At 36.9% G+C, this 18,026-nt stretch overlaps 1 pseudogene; it reads left to right on the forward strand.

Annotated features, from left to right (window-relative positions):
* The window catches only part of LOC137005151 (uncharacterized), a 1,346,463-nt pseudogene that overhangs the window by 372,669 nt on the left and 955,768 nt on the right, over positions 1-18,026 (forward strand).

Below are 18,026 nucleotides of genomic sequence, written 5' to 3' on the forward strand. Positions count from 1 at the left end.
GGCGGGAACGAGAAGATAAACAACAACCATGGCGGACGATGCTGCTGAGACCAGTCAATGGAAGGGAAGCTAGGTCACAGATTTAATTAATATTTGGGGTGACAGCTTTATTCAGGCCAAACTCGAGGGCTCTTATCGGAACCGGGCGGTTTACGAAAACATTTCCAGCAAAATGGCCGAGCGTGGTTACAGACGATCCTGGCTCCAATGCCAGCGACAAATAAAAAGCCTCCGAGCCAAATAAAGGAGGGTTAAAGCCTGGAACAAACAAGGTGGCCGTCTACTTCCACAAACAACGAGTGACGTCGTTGACCGTTGCGTACTCTTCTGCGCATGCGGGTCACTTTTGGGTCATTTAACGTTCACACAGGAGATAACAAAAAGTCGCATTTAATTGAAAATGTGAACGGCCTTGCAAAAAAAATCGAATTTTTTCAAAAAATCGGAATTGAGCATTAAGCCCTTCAGTGTGAACGTAGCCATAGTTGTCTTTACAGTCCTGGCTGAGAGCTGTGGTGGCACATATAAAGTAAGTGACTGTTATATTTGTTTCTTGCAGGAGGCTTAAAGAAAAGCACCATGACCAGCCAAATCATCTGTAAAGATGTAGAGAAGGCAGTCTCCAAGTGGCTCATTGGTGCTAGGGACTGGGGGGGGGTAATAGACAGGCCACGACAGGCAACCCCTCAAGGACTTCAGGCTTCGGGTTCATTTGAGGTGGAAAGTAGCTAATCCTGTCTCTAACAGTGAGGGAACACTGAGCAAAAGTTTTCTTAATGAGAGTTTTCTTAATGTTTTTGTTAATTTTACTTAAATAAAAAGGTAATTAATTGTATTACTGGTCTTGTTATTATTGTAGCTCATTTAACCCAAGATGTTTGGGTCTCAAGGACCCGTTTTAAAGGTTGCTAAAAGAAAAAATATGCTATTTATTATTTTTTTCTAACACAAACTCATTGGCCGTCTGTGTGCAGGAGTGTTGTCTTTCTGCACCTGCTATTCCCACACAAAGTTACAAAATTGTTACATTTCAAGCATTTTCACCTATTCTGATTAAGTTCTAAGAAATAATCTCTAATAATGATATAATCTTTTCTATGTTTTTTTAATTTTTTTATTGAATTTCCTTGGTTTCTCACAAAAAACAAACAATCATAAATGCGATCTCACAGGGGTAAATGGCTAAAGTAAACTTCTGTCAAGTATTTTTACATGAATTGTTATGGCTGTATTGATTTAAAAGCCTAATAATATGGTGGGTCCACCAGACCCAGTAAAATTAGCTGTGTAAAAAAAATATGAACATGGGTTACAGAACTGTATGGGCTGACTGTAAAATAAGATGAATTTGTTAGCCCATAATAATGGTTATTACCCTTATGGGTAGAATAGCAGGGGCCCATGTGCAGCCCACATGGGGCCCAGGTAAGTGTGGGCCCCAGATGGGAGAAACCTGGGTTGCCCGTGTGGGTTTTAGCTAGGGCCCATGTGAAGCCCAACTTCAGCCCATCTGGGCTTGCCCACATGGGGCCACCATGGAACCCCCGGACAAAACTAACTGGGCCCCATCTGGGCAGCCCAGATGGGGCCCACTCACCAGCCCATATCCAACCCTTATGGGCCCCACATGGGTGTGTTGGCAGGGTAAATAATGAGCTCTTTCAGTCAGGTAGGCTGTGAAAAAACCCTCTGCTGATCATGTCTCAAATCTCATCATGGTGTAAATCAAACATACAGAAAAAATAGCAATACTGTGAAATATTACTACAATTTAAAATAATGGTATTACATTATATTCTTTAAAATATAATGTATTTCTGTGATGCAAAGTGTCTGAACAATTATGTTACCTCTATGGCATTTCATATAGGCTTTTAGCTTAAAAGCATGCACATTTGGAGAAATACTGATGGATTCTCATATGTTTGTCAATTTTCTATACAGAGGAGTACATTTATTCAGGATTTATAGTCATTACTATGAGTGCTGGATACTGTGTTTTGAATTCATACTTTGCAGCCGGAGGGCGCTCTATGCACTTTTAGTCCACAAATGCCTGAGCACTAAAGAAGAATAGGCAATCCAGGAAATAACTGAACTAACAGAGGCCAGAGATCGTTAACTATGGCTATTCAAAACACTTTTCAAGACAATAAATACACGATTGAGACGATGAATGCATGCATTGACTCAGAATTTGCGTCTGAATAGCACTCGCTCCGTGGGCGTGGCCGCATTAGCAGATAATGAGCTGAATCACTGATTTCTGACATGGCTCTCTTTTCATACAGATTACATAAACACAGAAGGTTTGTTTTCGATTTGACTTACACGATTTAAAACCTGACATTTCAACGTTTTTTTAGACATAAGTATAATTTTTTTGTCATTAGTATTCACTAAGTTACAGTTAATTTACTGAGAACTATCAGATTGTACTTCGTTCAGAGGGAGACGAGAGATCACGCATCTTGTTAGTTTTCTTTATTTTACAAAAAGCACAACATTTTGTGTGTACACAAATAAAAGAAGATATTCCACAGATTAAAATGGTGTATAACTCTTAATTGTATGTGCAACATTGACAGAGTATTTTGAGTCTCTTTCACACTGGTTAGAAAAAAAACGCATGACCGCCGACCCGAGAGTGGTAAAATCTTGCTAATTACTTATAAAGCTCTAAATGGTTTAGCTCCCCAGTACCTAAGTGAGCTCTTAATGCATTATAGTCCTTCACGTTTATTGCGATCTCAGAATTCAGGCCAGCTGATAATACCTAGAATATCAAAATCAACTGCAGGCGGTAGATCCTTCTCCTATTTAGCACCTAAACTCTGGAATAATCTTCCTAGCATTGTTCGGGATGCAGACTCACTCTGTCAGTTTAAATCTAGACTAAAAACGCATATCTTTAACTTGGCGTACACATAACACATTATCAATTTATATTTTCAAATCCGTTAAAGGATTATTAGGCTGCATAATTTAGGTCAGCCGGAACCGGGAACACTATAACACTAGATGTACTCGTTACATCAGAAGAAGAATGGCATCTACGCTAATATTAGTCTTTCTGTTTATCCCGAGGTTTACCATAGTCAACCGGATCCAGGCCGTATCCAGCTGAGACCAAGGACCGGTGCTGAGACCAAGGACCGGTGCCATGACACGACCACAACGCAGCCCTGAAGTATCAGCAGAGATCGAGTCAACTAGATCATCCATTGTGAAGACATCATCAACACGACAGCCAGTGCCACAGTTCCTCAACAAACCGTCCATACCGGCGTGATGAATACGATCCTCAACTGGATGGAACTGAAATAAATACTTTGACTGTATTTTACTTCAACTATAGCTGGAGAGGAGAGATTTGGCTGTGGCTAACTTACACAGAAGAGATTTTTTTGTTCAGCTCATATAAATGAACTACTTCATTTCACACTGTGGAAATGTGGTTTCTCCACTGCATGGATCTTCATGTGTATCTTCAGGTGACTTTTAAAAGAGAAACTCTTTCCACACTGATCACACGTGTGCAGATTCTCTCTGCTGTGGATCCTCTCCTGTGATTTCAGATGTTCTGACTGACTGAATCTCTTGTCACACTGTGAACACTTATAAGGTTTTTCTCCAGGTTGGATCTTCTCATGTGTTTTCAGATGTGAAGACAGACTGAATCTCATGTCACAGTGTGAACACTTGTAAGGTTTTTCTCCAGTGTGAATCCTCTCATGTGTTTTCAGATGTGGTAACTGACTGAATCTGTTGTCACAGTGTGAACACTTGTAAGGTTTCTCTCCAGTGTGGATTCTCTCATGTTTTTTCAGATTTGATGATACACTGAATCTCTTGTCACAGTATGAACACTTGTAAGGTTTTTCTCCAGTGTGGATCCTCTCATGTAGTTTTAAATGGTTTGCTGTAGTAAAAGTCTTCTATCACTCAAAGCACATGTACTCTCTCACACCAGTGTGTGTTTTCTCATGTTCATTTAAATATGACTGCAGTGAAAAACTCTTTCCACACATAGAACATGAATGTGGCTTCTCATTTGTATGAACTCTCAGATGTCTCTTCAGGGCTGATGTCCCTAGAAATGTTTTGTCACATTGATCACATGTGTGTAGCTTCTCTCCAGTGTGAACTCTCTTGTGATCCTTAAGATGTCCTTTTTGTTTGAAGCTCTTCCCACATTGATCACATGTGAACGGCTTCTCTCCAGTGTGGATCCTCATGTGTGCTTTAAGGCTTGATGATTGACTGAATCTCTTCCCACACTGATCACATGTGAACGGCTTCTCTCCAGTATGAACTCTCATGTGTAATAATTTAAAGAGAGAAATATGAAGTTAAAGGTCATAAAATAGAGACTTGTTGTGATAGACAACTGCTACAAAACATCACGATCATTTTGATGCATTTGCATAAATCAGTTGCATATGTCCCTGAAACTTTAACATTAATCTTCCACTCGTAAAGGACCAGCTGTCGTTCCAGGGACAGAATCCAGTGGTCTGGTGAAGGTATAATGTGTGTACGTCTTTTCAGCGCTCCTGTGAAGTTCACTTAATTTTAGAATTTAGTCTCAGTTTTACTTTAGCTGCTCATTTAATCTGACTCCAACTTCAAATGTTTTTACATCAAGATTTACTGAATTAAGACATTCAGCACTGAATGGACGTCTTCTGGGTACCGAATTTCCCAAAAAGCTGCTCTGCCACCTTCCCTTAAATAATTCTTAATAATTTATAAATAATATTAAGAAAAAAAAGAAAACATTGCTCTGAAATATTTTCAGTAATATATTTGATCGATGACAAAATTATCTAATGTGATTAACAGCCATATTTTGACATCAACTTTTAGGTTGATATTTAATTTATTTTCCTAAAACTGTGTAATTATTAAGGGCCATTCACAGCATACTTCTCCTTCCACTGACTTCCTTTCATGAACATGTGAATGTGGGACTCAAGAAACACAAGATCAAGTGAAGTTTGCAGTAAAGGGGAGTAGATTGTATATTTTCAAATTTTGGAGTTATTATTTTTCTTTATGTTTTTAAAAATATATCACGTCATATCTTGATGTTGCCGTGTCTGTAGAAAGTTCCCATGCTCAAAGTCTAGACTGACTGCATCTTCAAATGTGTTATTATCAGTGTCCTACATGATTCACTCAACCCTGTTACTTCTGACACGATTTTCGTCCTTTCAAAAACAGATTTCTTAAAACTGTGATGCCCAGGAAGTGACATCATCAGGGCTCTCTCTACAGCAGAAAATAATCTCAATCCATTGTCTCAGTTTTTACACAAATGAATGAGTGCATTCATCAACCCTGTTACCAAAGTTACTGTAAGAAGAGATTTTGCTCAAGTTACACTCACAACCCTGTCAGCCATTCTGGAAAGATCATTTACTTCATACATTTTGGTGTTTACAGTTTATTCCTAAAAATAACAGTGTTGAAAACTGTATTGAAAATGCCTTTATTCGGAAAATGCTCCTGGAAATAGTGAGCCAGATATGAAACAAATGTAAAATACGTAAATATTTAGTTTGATCTGATGTTGACAATCAGTATGAAAGTTTCTCAAGCTTCCCTTTACTGAGCTAGAAAAGAACATTATCTGCTAGAACTGCATATCTTGGATCTTTCTAACATGAATGTTATCATTAAAAGTTCAGTATGTATTTGATAGTTTATCTAAATGTGCAATGAATGTTGTTCTCAATGAACATGAATGTTGTTCAGCATCATGAATGAATGAAGAATAAACACCAACCTCTTTGTTCTTCAGTATCTTCAGTGTGTTTCATTCTACAGGGTTCTGGATCACTCGTGTTCTCACTCTCCTCTTTAATAAACTCACCCTGCGTTCCAATGTCCATACTATCCATCCTAAATAGTATGTGAGATTAAAATAAGTGTGTCCCAAAGCATAGTATGTTGAAAAGAGTATGCCAAAAGTCCCCGGATGGTCTACTATTTCCGGTAGATTTTCGAAGTGTGGATCCGTGCACACTATAAAGGCTAATATTGCCCACAACCCATTGCGCATTGGACGAGGATTCAGTTCAGAACTACAAACATGAGTAAAAAGTGTTAAAAAACTACAAAACATGGCGGATACGCGCGATCGACGCTGAGAGATTTGAGTGACTAATAATAATTTTAACCTGATAGAAAATATATATTTAATGTTATACGTGTTATTTTTCATCTGCAAATACCAATGTGGACTTTTATAAAGATCCGAATGGCCATTAACTTTTAAATGCATCATTATGCATAAATATGAGGACAGTTCTCCACATGAAAGACCCGCGACTGCAGATCAACGTGCTGTATTTCTCTCCGATACGGTAGGAAATTAACTAAATGAAATGTGGAGGATGTAAGATGATTGACAGGCCAGTTTACGGTGACAGGATGCGACAGAGAGAATTGACGCGATTGTATGACGTGTTAGTATGTCCCAAAGCTTGTCTACTCTTTTGCTACACACTCAAAAGTAAGTACTTTTTGTTCACAGAAAGAGTACATACTTTTAGGGCGTAGTATAAGTAGGCGAATTGGAACGCAGCATCAGTCTTTGCAGATTTCAGCTCTTCCTGATGCTTCAGTGCTCGTCTGATGGGAATATTACAGCATTTATTGATTAACTGCAGTGGGAGGAGCTTTACTGATGATGTAATCGCAATGGGAGGAGCTTCACTGATGATGTGACTGCTGTGGGAGGAGCTTCACTGATGATGTGACTGCTGTGGGACCTGTAGTGGGCGGAGCTTCGCTGACTGAACTACAGATTGGTTGGAGGAGCTGATCTGCCCAAATCAAAAATATCAGTTACTGTGTTTGTTTTTATAGGGTTAAAGACCAGAAATCAAATTTTAGTATCTGCATCAAATTAAATGTACAAAAGCGAATTTAAATAGAAAACCCATTAAATGCAAGTGTCTTTTTTTCTTTTTTTGCTATATTAACCTCTTTTGTATTTCACCCTTGAATTTATTGCATTGATCATTTATATCCATCTATTTTAAGGTAAATGAGGCTAATTCAGAACATTTTGTTTCTCATTCTAACTTTATTTTGTTTCTTCATTAAAATAATGGCAAATATCTAGAAAAGTAGTAAAGAACTGTAAGAAAAACATTTATGCCATGAAGACAGAAATAAACATATCTGTAACCAACAAATCCCCTCAGTCTGTTGACAGCAATGAAGTGGGCTTTAAGTGTCAATTTACAGCAGATCTGAAGACATCAGCATAATAAATGAGGTGAAAACAGGGACTATTGACATGAAATAAAGAGTGTTTTCAGCAGTTTCTCTGTAAATATTGATGATCCTCAGACTATCAACACTCATTCAACAACACATTCAGATCAGATCTGAGTGTTTGCTGTTACACATTACACATTATTGGAGTCACAATGTATGAGAAAATCCTATAAAACTGCTCTATTGAAAGACAATACTGTTATTTCTGATGATATAACATTAATAAAACATTAACACAAAAACAAACACTCACCTTCAACTACTGCTAAAGTAAATGTTTCACTCTTTGTTATATTGCAGCCATTTGCTAAAATCATTTAAGTTTTTTTTTTCCTCATTAATGTACACACAGCACCCCATATTGACAGAAAAACACAGAATTGTTGATATTTTTGCAGATTTATTCAAAAAGAAAAACTGAAATATCACATGGTCCTAAGTATTCAGACCCTTTGCTGTGACACTCATATACCTCAGGTGCTGTCCATTTCTTCTGATCATCCTTGACATAGTTCTACACCTTCATTTGAGTCCAGCTGTGTTTGATTATACTGATTGGACTTGATTAGGAAAGCTACACACCTGTCTATATAAGACCTTACAGCTCACAGTGCATGTCAGAGCAAATGAGAATCATGAGGTCAAAGGAACTGCCTGAATAGCTCAGAGACAGAATTGTGGCAAGGCACAGATCTGGCCAAGGTTACAAAAAAATTTCTGCTGCACTTAAGGTTCCTAAGAGCACAGTGGCCTCCATAATCCTTAAATGGAAGACGTTTGGGACGACCAGAACCCTTCCTAGAGCTGGCCGTCGTCAAACTGAGCTATCGGGGGAGAAGAGCCTTGGTGAGAGAGGTAAAGAAGAACCCAAAGATCACTGTGGCTGAGCTCCAGAGATGCAGTCGGGAGATGGGAGAAAGTTGTAGAAAGTCAACCATCACTGCAGCCCTCCACCAGTCGGGGCTTTATGGCAGAGTGGCCCGACGGAAGCCTCTCCTCAGTGCAAGACACATGAAAGCCCGCATGGAGTTTGCCAAGATGGTGAGAAATAAGATTCTCTGGTCTGATGAGACCAAGATAGAACTTTTTGGCCTTAATTCTAAGCGGTAAGTGTGAAGAAAACCAGACACTGCTCATCACCCGTCCAATACAGTCCCAACAGTGAAGGATGGTGGTGGCAGCATCATGCTGTGGGGGTGTTTTTCAGCTGCAGGGACAGGACGACTGGTTGCAATAGAGGGAAAGATGAATGCGGCCAAGTACAGGGATATCCTGGATGAAAACCTTCTCCAGAGTGCTCAGGACCTCAGACTGGGCCGAAGGTTTACCTTCCAACAAGACAATGACCCTAAGCACACAGCTAAAATAACGAAGGAGTGGCTTCACAACCAACTCCGTGACTGTTCTTGAATGGCCCAGCCAGAGCCCTGACTTAAACCCAATTGAGCATCTCTGGAGAGACCTAAAAATGGCTGTCCACCAACGTTTACCATCCAACCTGACAGAACTGGAGAGGATCTGCAAGAAGGAATGGCAGAGGATCCCCAAATCCAGGTGTGAAAAACTTGTTGCATCTTTCCCAAAAAGACTCATGGCTGTATTAGATGAAAAGGGTGCTTCTACTAAACACTGAGCAAAGGGTCTGAATACTTAGGACCATGTGATATTTCAGTTTTTCTTTTTAATAAATCTGCAAAAATGTCAACAATTCTTTGTTTTCCTGTCAATTAGGGGTGGTGAAAAAAATCGATTATTGATTAATCGCGAGTATGTTATGGACGAGTATGAATCGATTATTAAATTTTCAAAAATAGATTTTTTATTTATTTATTTTTTTGCATTATTTTATTTTGTAAAAAATGTTATACCGGGAGTTGAACGTCACGAACGCGCCCAGTTCCAGTTAGCAAGCGCGTGTAACGGCAGCCAGAGCAGGTGTGTAAAATGGAAGAACCAGGAACGAGCAACCAACCGATCCACCCAGCCAGGGGCGGACTGGCCATCTGTGTGATCTGGAGAATCACAGAACGGCCCACCACCCACCGCCACGCACGCAGTCATCATCTGTTTTTTTCCCCCACTAATCTGTTTCACACTCCAGTACTGTAGGGGGCAGCAATGTACCTTTAAGTTGGATGCCAGCTGCACTGGCCGTGGCCGCCAAGTAAGCAGCAAAGACGTTAGATCAGTGGTCTCAAACTGCCGGCCCGCAACTGATCTCAAAAATAAAACATAATCCGGCCCGCTAAATTATTCTTATTCTCTAGTTGCTACCTGTCTGATATGCAAAGAAAAAGTCGCCGTTCTAAGGGGCATTCACATATCGCGTCCGCGCCGCATTCTCCTTTCCAATGCGCTTTCGCTCCAGTGGCGTCTGTCGTTGCTATGCAACCATGAGCCGCGCTCTCAATCGCTTCTATTATGAGCGCGCTTGCCTAAATTACAGTAAAAGCACTCGACTTTAAGTCACAATCGCCGATTTAAACCACCGAAACTTTTTCTTTACCTTGACATGTTTCGACTGCAACCTGCAGTCTTCCTCCACCTGAACACATTGTCTTTCTAGAAGAAAATTGTCCAATTTCTACAGTATGTTGGTTCTGATCTACTTCCTAAAGGAAATAAGCCTTTCATTTATTTGTTATTGTTTAGTTCAACTTGATGAGTCACAACACAATGTGATGTATTCATTTCTGTGTTCTACAGAACATAAGCTACATACAAATAATTCTGAAGTTATAACTACAAGACACAGAAAGTGCTTTGAGTTGTTGTTACTCAATGAAAGAGTTAAGTAATTCAGTAGCTGACTTTTTTTTTAATACTGCAATCACTTTGTAGTGTATTTTCGTTTACTGTTGTGAAATGGAAAATCAATAATCGCTAATCGAGAATCGTTAATAATCGAAAATCGACTGTAATCGAATCGGGACTTCAATAATCGTAATCGAATCGAATCGGGAAATCAGACAGATTAACCACCCCTACTGTCAATATGGGGTGCTGTGTGTACATTAATGAGTAAAAAAATGAACTTGATGAATGATGAAATGAATGATTTTAGCAAATGGCTGCAATATAACAAAGAGTGAAAAATTTAAAGGGGTCTGAATACTTTCCATACCCACTGTATGACAGCCTCTGAAATTTGTCAGTACTAATCTTATATTCAGCCACTTGACTAAAAATACATTCAGCCGTCGCTCCCATAATGAATTCAACTAGTTATCTTGTTAATGTTATAAATTAATTATTAATTATCTTTGTTTGTCATTACCGATTAAAGAGCATCTGGTGCCACTGCACAGTTAAAATAAACAAATTTGCCGAGAACATTGGTATTAAAAATGGCTTTTAAAAACTGTCCATGATTCAGTTTTGGGGACCGTGACAGAAGTTTGATGCTGTCGTGGTACAAGCAACAGCAGGCATTTTTCCTCCCCCCGACTCGAGTGCCTCATCTTCTTAATCTCCTCACGTAAATTATTACATTTCGATGGCTTTAGTTTCTTCCCCACCGCAGAAACCACCACAGGTTCATCAATGGCATCAAAATTATTCATTTTTCTGTTTTTGATGATCACAAAGTACAAAGCAGATAAGAAAAAAATAGAATGCCGGGTGTATTCAGAGCGCCGCCATTACTGTTTAGTGCATGGAATGGTGTGCTGTGATTGGTTGAGGGGATATATCAAAAGGAGAAAGGAGACTGGCATTTGTCGCTTTTTGGAAAAAAGGGAGAAAACAGGAGAGAATAACACAACGGAAATCGCATTTTGCACAAAATTAATAAATTACTTTTTTAATGGTGTTTATTGTGTTTTCTTTGTTTATCTTGTTTGTGTTTTAAGGCCTGGAAGAATGGACAGTCCTTATCTGCCTTGTTTGGGTGGATCCTCATAAGGTGCTCCTTCAGACGTGAAGACGTTTCATGACGTCGTTTGAAAACACTTGTTCACAGAGTAAACACTTTGGGAGTTGGGCGTTGGTAGGAGATGGTATAGATCCATTATTAAGGTATTCAATAGAATATTTTCTGCATTTTTTCTTGTTCAGCGGCACCATTTTTAATGATAGGTCCACTTCTGTGCGGGCAAAAACACTATCTTTTTTTGAATTCACTGTGTGTGGACTGATTTTGAACTGAAAAGTGACTAAATGTAACAAAGGCTATTATTATGGAAGACTGGAATGCAGGATTTGTTGTGACACAATATAAACTGAAAGAATAAGTAATGTCAATCAGTTTAATTAAAACAAAAAATATGTAAATGAATAAATCATTTTAAAATGGGCAAACTAGTAGACATTGAAAATTGAGCAATTCTTGTTTTATGTTAAATGTTTGATTGTTCTGTTAAATGTAAAAATCTTAAAATAAATTAATAAATAGTAGTAATTATTAAAAATAAGTAAACATATGAGACATATGTTTATTTACATGTTTAAAACAGTTTAATAAAGCCAGAATTTAAAACATTTTCCATTTTTTTCTTTATCTATTTGAAAATCTAGTTAAAATATGCTATTATAAATATAGGAACAACAAATCAACTTCCAACTTCCTCCCAGGCCGAAGAAAAAAAAAACATTCATGAAAGTATGTTGTAATTATAGGCCTAAATACCTTGGTAACACCTTGTGTATTCATCAGTGGTATAATAAATACAATTAAAATTAGTTTATGTTCTTAATTAGTAAAATAGAAACAATCTTCTAACAATGAACAATTAAATTAATATTGTATTATTAATTTTTAACTATCTTGAAACTATCCGAGCAGCGTTTCGTGTTCAGATGTGACGGCGTAGTTAATACATGATCTAAATGTGATTACAGAATATAATAAAGAAATTACAAGTTTAATCTTGTCTTGCCTGGATCTTTGGTGTAAACTTCTGAACGCCACCCTTTCAGAAACGCCCCGCTGAGAAACACTACACTATAGTAATGAGTTAATAATGCTTAATTACTAACCCTAAAAGTAAGTCCACTTTAAGGAGTGAATGGATGAATCGACCAAGTAAATTCGGACACTTTTCTGTAAGATTATACTTCTGTATTCTCTCTATTTCTGTAGAGCTGGACATTTTAATAATGATCAAATGACTGAGTTCAGCTGTGAAAATAAAACTAACGTGTTTGTTCCTCAGTATCTTCATGTTTCACACTGAATGTTTCTTCAATATGTATTTCTTCAAACTCCTCTTTATTAAACTCAATCTTTATGTCTTCAGTCTCCTCTTTAATAATCATCATCTTTAACTCTAAAAAGTTTAATTATTCTCTTCTTATAGTTAATGGTCTTCAATGACCTGTTTAGACAAAAAAACACTCAAAACTAAACTAAATAAACTTATTATTTCAGGCATTTATGATCTACACTTGGTATTTAATTAGTTATAGATTGTATTTAAACGATTACTCTTTGATGAAAATGGGATTAGTTTGTTAGTGTTTGTTGTTCTCGTTCATGTTTGAGCAGCACGAGTCGTGATTCATTGAATCAAGTATTTGATTCAATTGACTCGGAGTTGAAAAGTTCAGCTTCTCCATCATTACTCTCCAGAGACTGAACTCGTGCTCATGATAAACTGATTTATGATATAGAGGGAGAAATGTGACGCAGGTTTACGGTTTCTCATCAGTTGATGAGTTTAACTCACACAAATATCCTTCATTACAGTTAAAGAATCACAATGTTACATTAGATAGTAAATTAACTATTTTAACATCGCTGGTAAAACTATTAACTACAAAACTGTCGATTAAAACCGATTAAATTCTTAAAACAAACCTTTCTTCAGCAGAATCTCAGCAGGAGCGCGGCGCAGTCTTATGACGTCATGTCGTCACTCCAAAATAAAAGTCATGCATTGTCTACAATCACAGAAGTGCATAGAAATCCAACTATTATACCAGATATTTTTTGTAATTATTGAAAAAACAGAAGAAGGGATGTTTTGAAAAGTTTTTGAAAACCACGGTGGAGCTATTTTTTGGCAGCTGTTACAGAAACATTTTTACAAAAAATCTTCCAATGTAACCTTGAGATTTGAAGTATTAGATAGCTTAGATATTTGCACCACAATTTACAGACACTAATAATCAGTAACAATCAATCGGTAGTTATTAATAGAATAACGAGACACAAACCTTTACATTCAGTTGTGTTTGGCCCCATGTATTTATAATCAGAGTGCATACGCATACAAACTTTTAGTCCAAAAGTGCGCACATTTGTAGAAATACACGTTTACCTCAGATTTCATTAGAAAGAATATAATCCGGGCCCGTACGTAGGGTTTCATAATTACCCTGGTCAGAAAATGTAGTTTGTTTGGGGGTACGGGGGCATGCTCCCCTAGAAAATTTAGATTTACCTGGTGTACATATGTGCATTTTTAAGACATTTTAAAGGGGTACTTCAGTGTTTTTTTTTTCTAGGCTTTTTTTGCGTTTTGGGGCACAGTTTAACATGTCTTAAAGAAATTATTATATGTGGTCAAGCTCAAATATGACCCCATTTATGAGCTTGACCAAACACTAAATAACTGCTGACCATTAATGTTACTTTGTATTGTCCTAGTTCTTGTTACTGTGCACTTTTTTTAACAAAGGTGTTTATTTATTTATTTTTCTATCTATTATAGGATAAGATATATTTCACATTTCTCATTCCAGTATCTAAATATTCTTAAAGGGTTAGTTCACCCAAAAATGAAAATGATGTCATTTATTACTTACCCTCATGCCGTTCCACACCCGTAAGACCTTCATTAATCTTCAGAACACAAATTAAGATATTTTTGTTGAAATCCAATGGCTCAGTGAGGCCTTCATAGGAAGCAATGACATTTCCTCTCTCAAGATCCATTAATGTACTAAAAACATATTTAAATCAGTTCATGTGAGTACAGTGGTTCAATATTAATATTATAAAGCAACGAGAATATTTTTGAAGCGCCAAAAAAACAAAATAACGACTTATATAGTGATGGCCAATTTCAAAACACTGCTTCAGGAAGATTCGGAGCATAAATGAATCAGTGTGTCGAATCTGCTGTTCGGAGCGCCAAAGTCACGTGATTTCAGCCGTTGGCAGTTTGACACGCGATCCGAATCATTATTCGACACACTGATTCATCTGTGCTCCGATGCTTCATGAAGCAGTGTTTGTACTCTGTTTATTAATGTTTTTATTCAACATTTGTTTTTGGTGGATTTATCATATTTTTTAAATGTATATGAATATATTAAAAATATTTTTTTAATAGGTTTTTATACAAAAACAGCTTTTTTATGTAAAACTCACTTTATAAAAGGCGTTTTGGTTTAGTTTAAGATTTTTGCCCATCTTTTGGAAAATGCAGTTTTAAAAGTAAAAAACTATCACTTTTACCAGTAGATGCTGCAGAGTTCCACTATGTGCTGTTTGAATGACTGAAAGAAATCTTTTCACGTATTGTTCAGTTTGATTCATGTCTAAATATTATGAAATCACAATTATAACAATAAGTTTTTGTCAAAGTTTAGTATTTTTTGTACTGAAAAAAAAATATTTTTTTCAATATTGTTACATTATGAGACCCTGCTTAGAAAAGGGACAGAATTCATGACGCTGTTATAAAATTATTTGTCAGAGTATTGTCACTTAATGACATGTTAATGACAAGTTCAATTTGTACCACTGTACTTGAGCTCAAGATACATATTTATGACACTATTATAATGGCCTCATGTCAAAACCAACCACATGACAGTTTAATGCAATGTTAACCCATAAAGCTAAATTATGACAAGTTGTCATGACAAAGACACTGACAGGTTATGATGTATTGGTTTATGTCAAGTTGTCATAACTCGGACATATCAAACAATGTCATCTTTGCATTAAAAATGACATAACTGAGCGAATGACACTTAATGACAGTTGTCATAAACATTCATAAAACCTCCTTCATATTCATGACGTGTCATGTCATGATTATGAAGGTGTCATGTCAGTCTTATGCACACCCCTTCATGTAAAGTGTTACCACATTTTGTTGTCTGTTACACTAACATAAGATATCACCACTGTTAACCACTGTACAAAGTTTCATGTCATTTGGACAAAGACAACATTGTTTTTAATTTTAGGAAACACTGTTTGGGTTAGACCCTAAGGGTTAATAAAGTGGCCAGTGAGTGCACAAAATTTTGAGGAATCAGTCTGGACCAAAAGTTAGTAATCAAGCACTATTTTAAGACATTTACAGAGAAAACTGCAATGCAAATGAGCTCTTTGGAATGATGTAATTGGCTGGTGATTTTCAGATGGCTGTGCTGCCCCTTGAACACGTTGTCTTTGGCATCTACAGCATTAATGCTGAGGGAGGTGATGCCACCACCACTCTACACTGTTAATTATTTGACTGTAAATTTACAATAAATTGCAGGTTAATAATTGCATGACTTTCACAGTAAGTTACTGTAACATTTTTACAGTAAATTATTGTGAAATGACAGCTGTATACTGTGACTTCACAGTAATTATGACATCGCATTACTGTGATTTAGCGGTAAGCTGCTGTAGAATTAATGTATTTAACTGTGAAATTACAGTTGGTGTCTATGTATTACTGTAATTTAACAGTAAGCAGCTGTAGAATTCATGTATTTAACTGTGAAATTAGTCTATCTATTACTGTAATTTAGCAGTAAGCAGCTGTAGAATTATTGTACATAACTGTAAATGTCTATCTATTACTGTGATTTAGCATAAATGAAGGACCAGACAAAACTGATAAAAACAGTGACATAACTTTTATTTTTTAGAAGTAAAATACAATTTAATTACATGAATAAAACACTGGGCAACAGGGATTGACACTGGGTAACAGGAACGTGTGTCAAAAGAGAAAGGAGGAGACAGAGAAGAGAGAGTGAGGGAGAGAGATGTAAGAAAAGACAAAAAGGGCGGGAATAGAGAGGGTCGCAGGTGTCTCGCTCCTTCCATCGCAGCTGGCACCTGCATAGTGTGGGTTCTATCCACTATATACAAAAGATAAGAAAGACAAAAAGTTTAAGTTACTCTGTGGTGGACTGACTCCCTGTAAGTATGGTGCTCGCATTGTAACACTAATCCTAAAATGTCTACAATTTAAGTAATTTCAACTATTTAAAAAAAATTATGTGAATAGTACTCTTAATTAATATTAAATCAACAAACCAGGACTCTTATCACTCCTGTTACTTTTACCCAGTCCTATTATTTTTCACGTGAGTAACAGGACTGAAAGTAACATGATTGAGGTTAAAAGGTTAGTTCACCCAAAAATGAAAATTCTGTCAGTAATTACAGAGCACAAATTAAGATATTTTTGATGAAATCTGAGAGCTGGATCACTCCTCCATCGGCTTCTAAGGGTTTGAAACTTGCTGGCCCAGAAAAATGTATTAAAGATATCTTTAATATAGTCCAAGTGACTCCAGTAGCTCAATCTTAAGTTTATAAAGCGACGAGAATACTTTGTGCGTATAAAAAAAAAAAACTTTATTCCACAATTCATTTCCTTCTCTGTGGGCCTTGAGTTTTTTCTTGTAGTATAACAGCGTAGCGCTTCTGTGTTATACGTCACACGTATGCTCACTATTGGCCGACGCTGGTCATGTGTGTGATGCATGTGACATATTACACAGAAGCGCTACGCTGTTATACTACATGAATTCACCCGAGGCCCAGAGAGAAGGAAAAAAAATAGTGGAATAAAGTCATTATTTTTGGGGGGGTTTTGCGCACAAAAAGTATTCTCGTTGCTTGGTAAACGTAAGATTGAGCCACTGTAGTCACTTGGACTATATTAATGATGTCTTTAATATATTTTCTGGGCCAGCAAGTTTCAATCCCTTAGAAGCCTATGGAGGAGTGAGACAGCTCTCAGATTTAATCAAAAATATTTTAATTTGTGTTCCGAAGATGAACAAACATGAGGGTGAGTAATTACTGACAGAATTTTCATTTTTGGGTGAACTAACCCTTTAAGTAAAAATTGCATGCTAAATTGCATAGTAATTCAACACAGTAGCAAGTAATGTAAATTTACACTTAAAAATATTGTAAAGTACTGTAAATTTGACGTTTTTTAGACGTCAAGGCATGTTAAATTCAAATAAACGTAAAAACAATTAATTTTACACATTTATTTTGCAGTGTATCTAAACTCTACATTGAATCAGGAGACACTATAGAACACATTAAAGGGATAGTTCACCCCAAAAATCTTTGGAACACAAATTAAGATATTTTAAGAAATCCGAGAGCTTTCTGTATCCTCCATGGACAGCAATTATTTTACTTTCAAGGCCAGGAAAGATTGTTAAAATAGTCCATATGTATACAATGGTTAAACCTTAATGTTATGAAGTGACGAGAATACTTTTACTGCGCAGAAACAAAACAACACAAAATAGAATACCGACTTGATCCAACAATTTTTTTCCTTTCTGTGCCAGTATCCGATGCGTTTCACGTGATGTGTTCTCGATCATGCATGTGATTGCATTGCGCACAAAAAGTATTCTCGTCGCATCATAACATTGAGGTTGAACCACTGTAGTCATTATTATTTTAACGATGGTTTTACTACCTTTCTCGGACTTGAAAATGGTTATAACATAGTAGTCTATAGGTGGGATCAGAAAGCTCTCAGATTGCTTAAAATTTTCTTAATTTGTGTAGAACAAAATTC

Source organism: Chanodichthys erythropterus, chromosome 3 (genome assembly GCF_024489055.1).
Source record: "Chanodichthys erythropterus isolate Z2021 chromosome 3, ASM2448905v1, whole genome shotgun sequence".
Classification (NCBI taxonomy): domain Eukaryota; kingdom Metazoa; phylum Chordata; class Actinopteri; order Cypriniformes; family Xenocyprididae; genus Chanodichthys; species Chanodichthys erythropterus.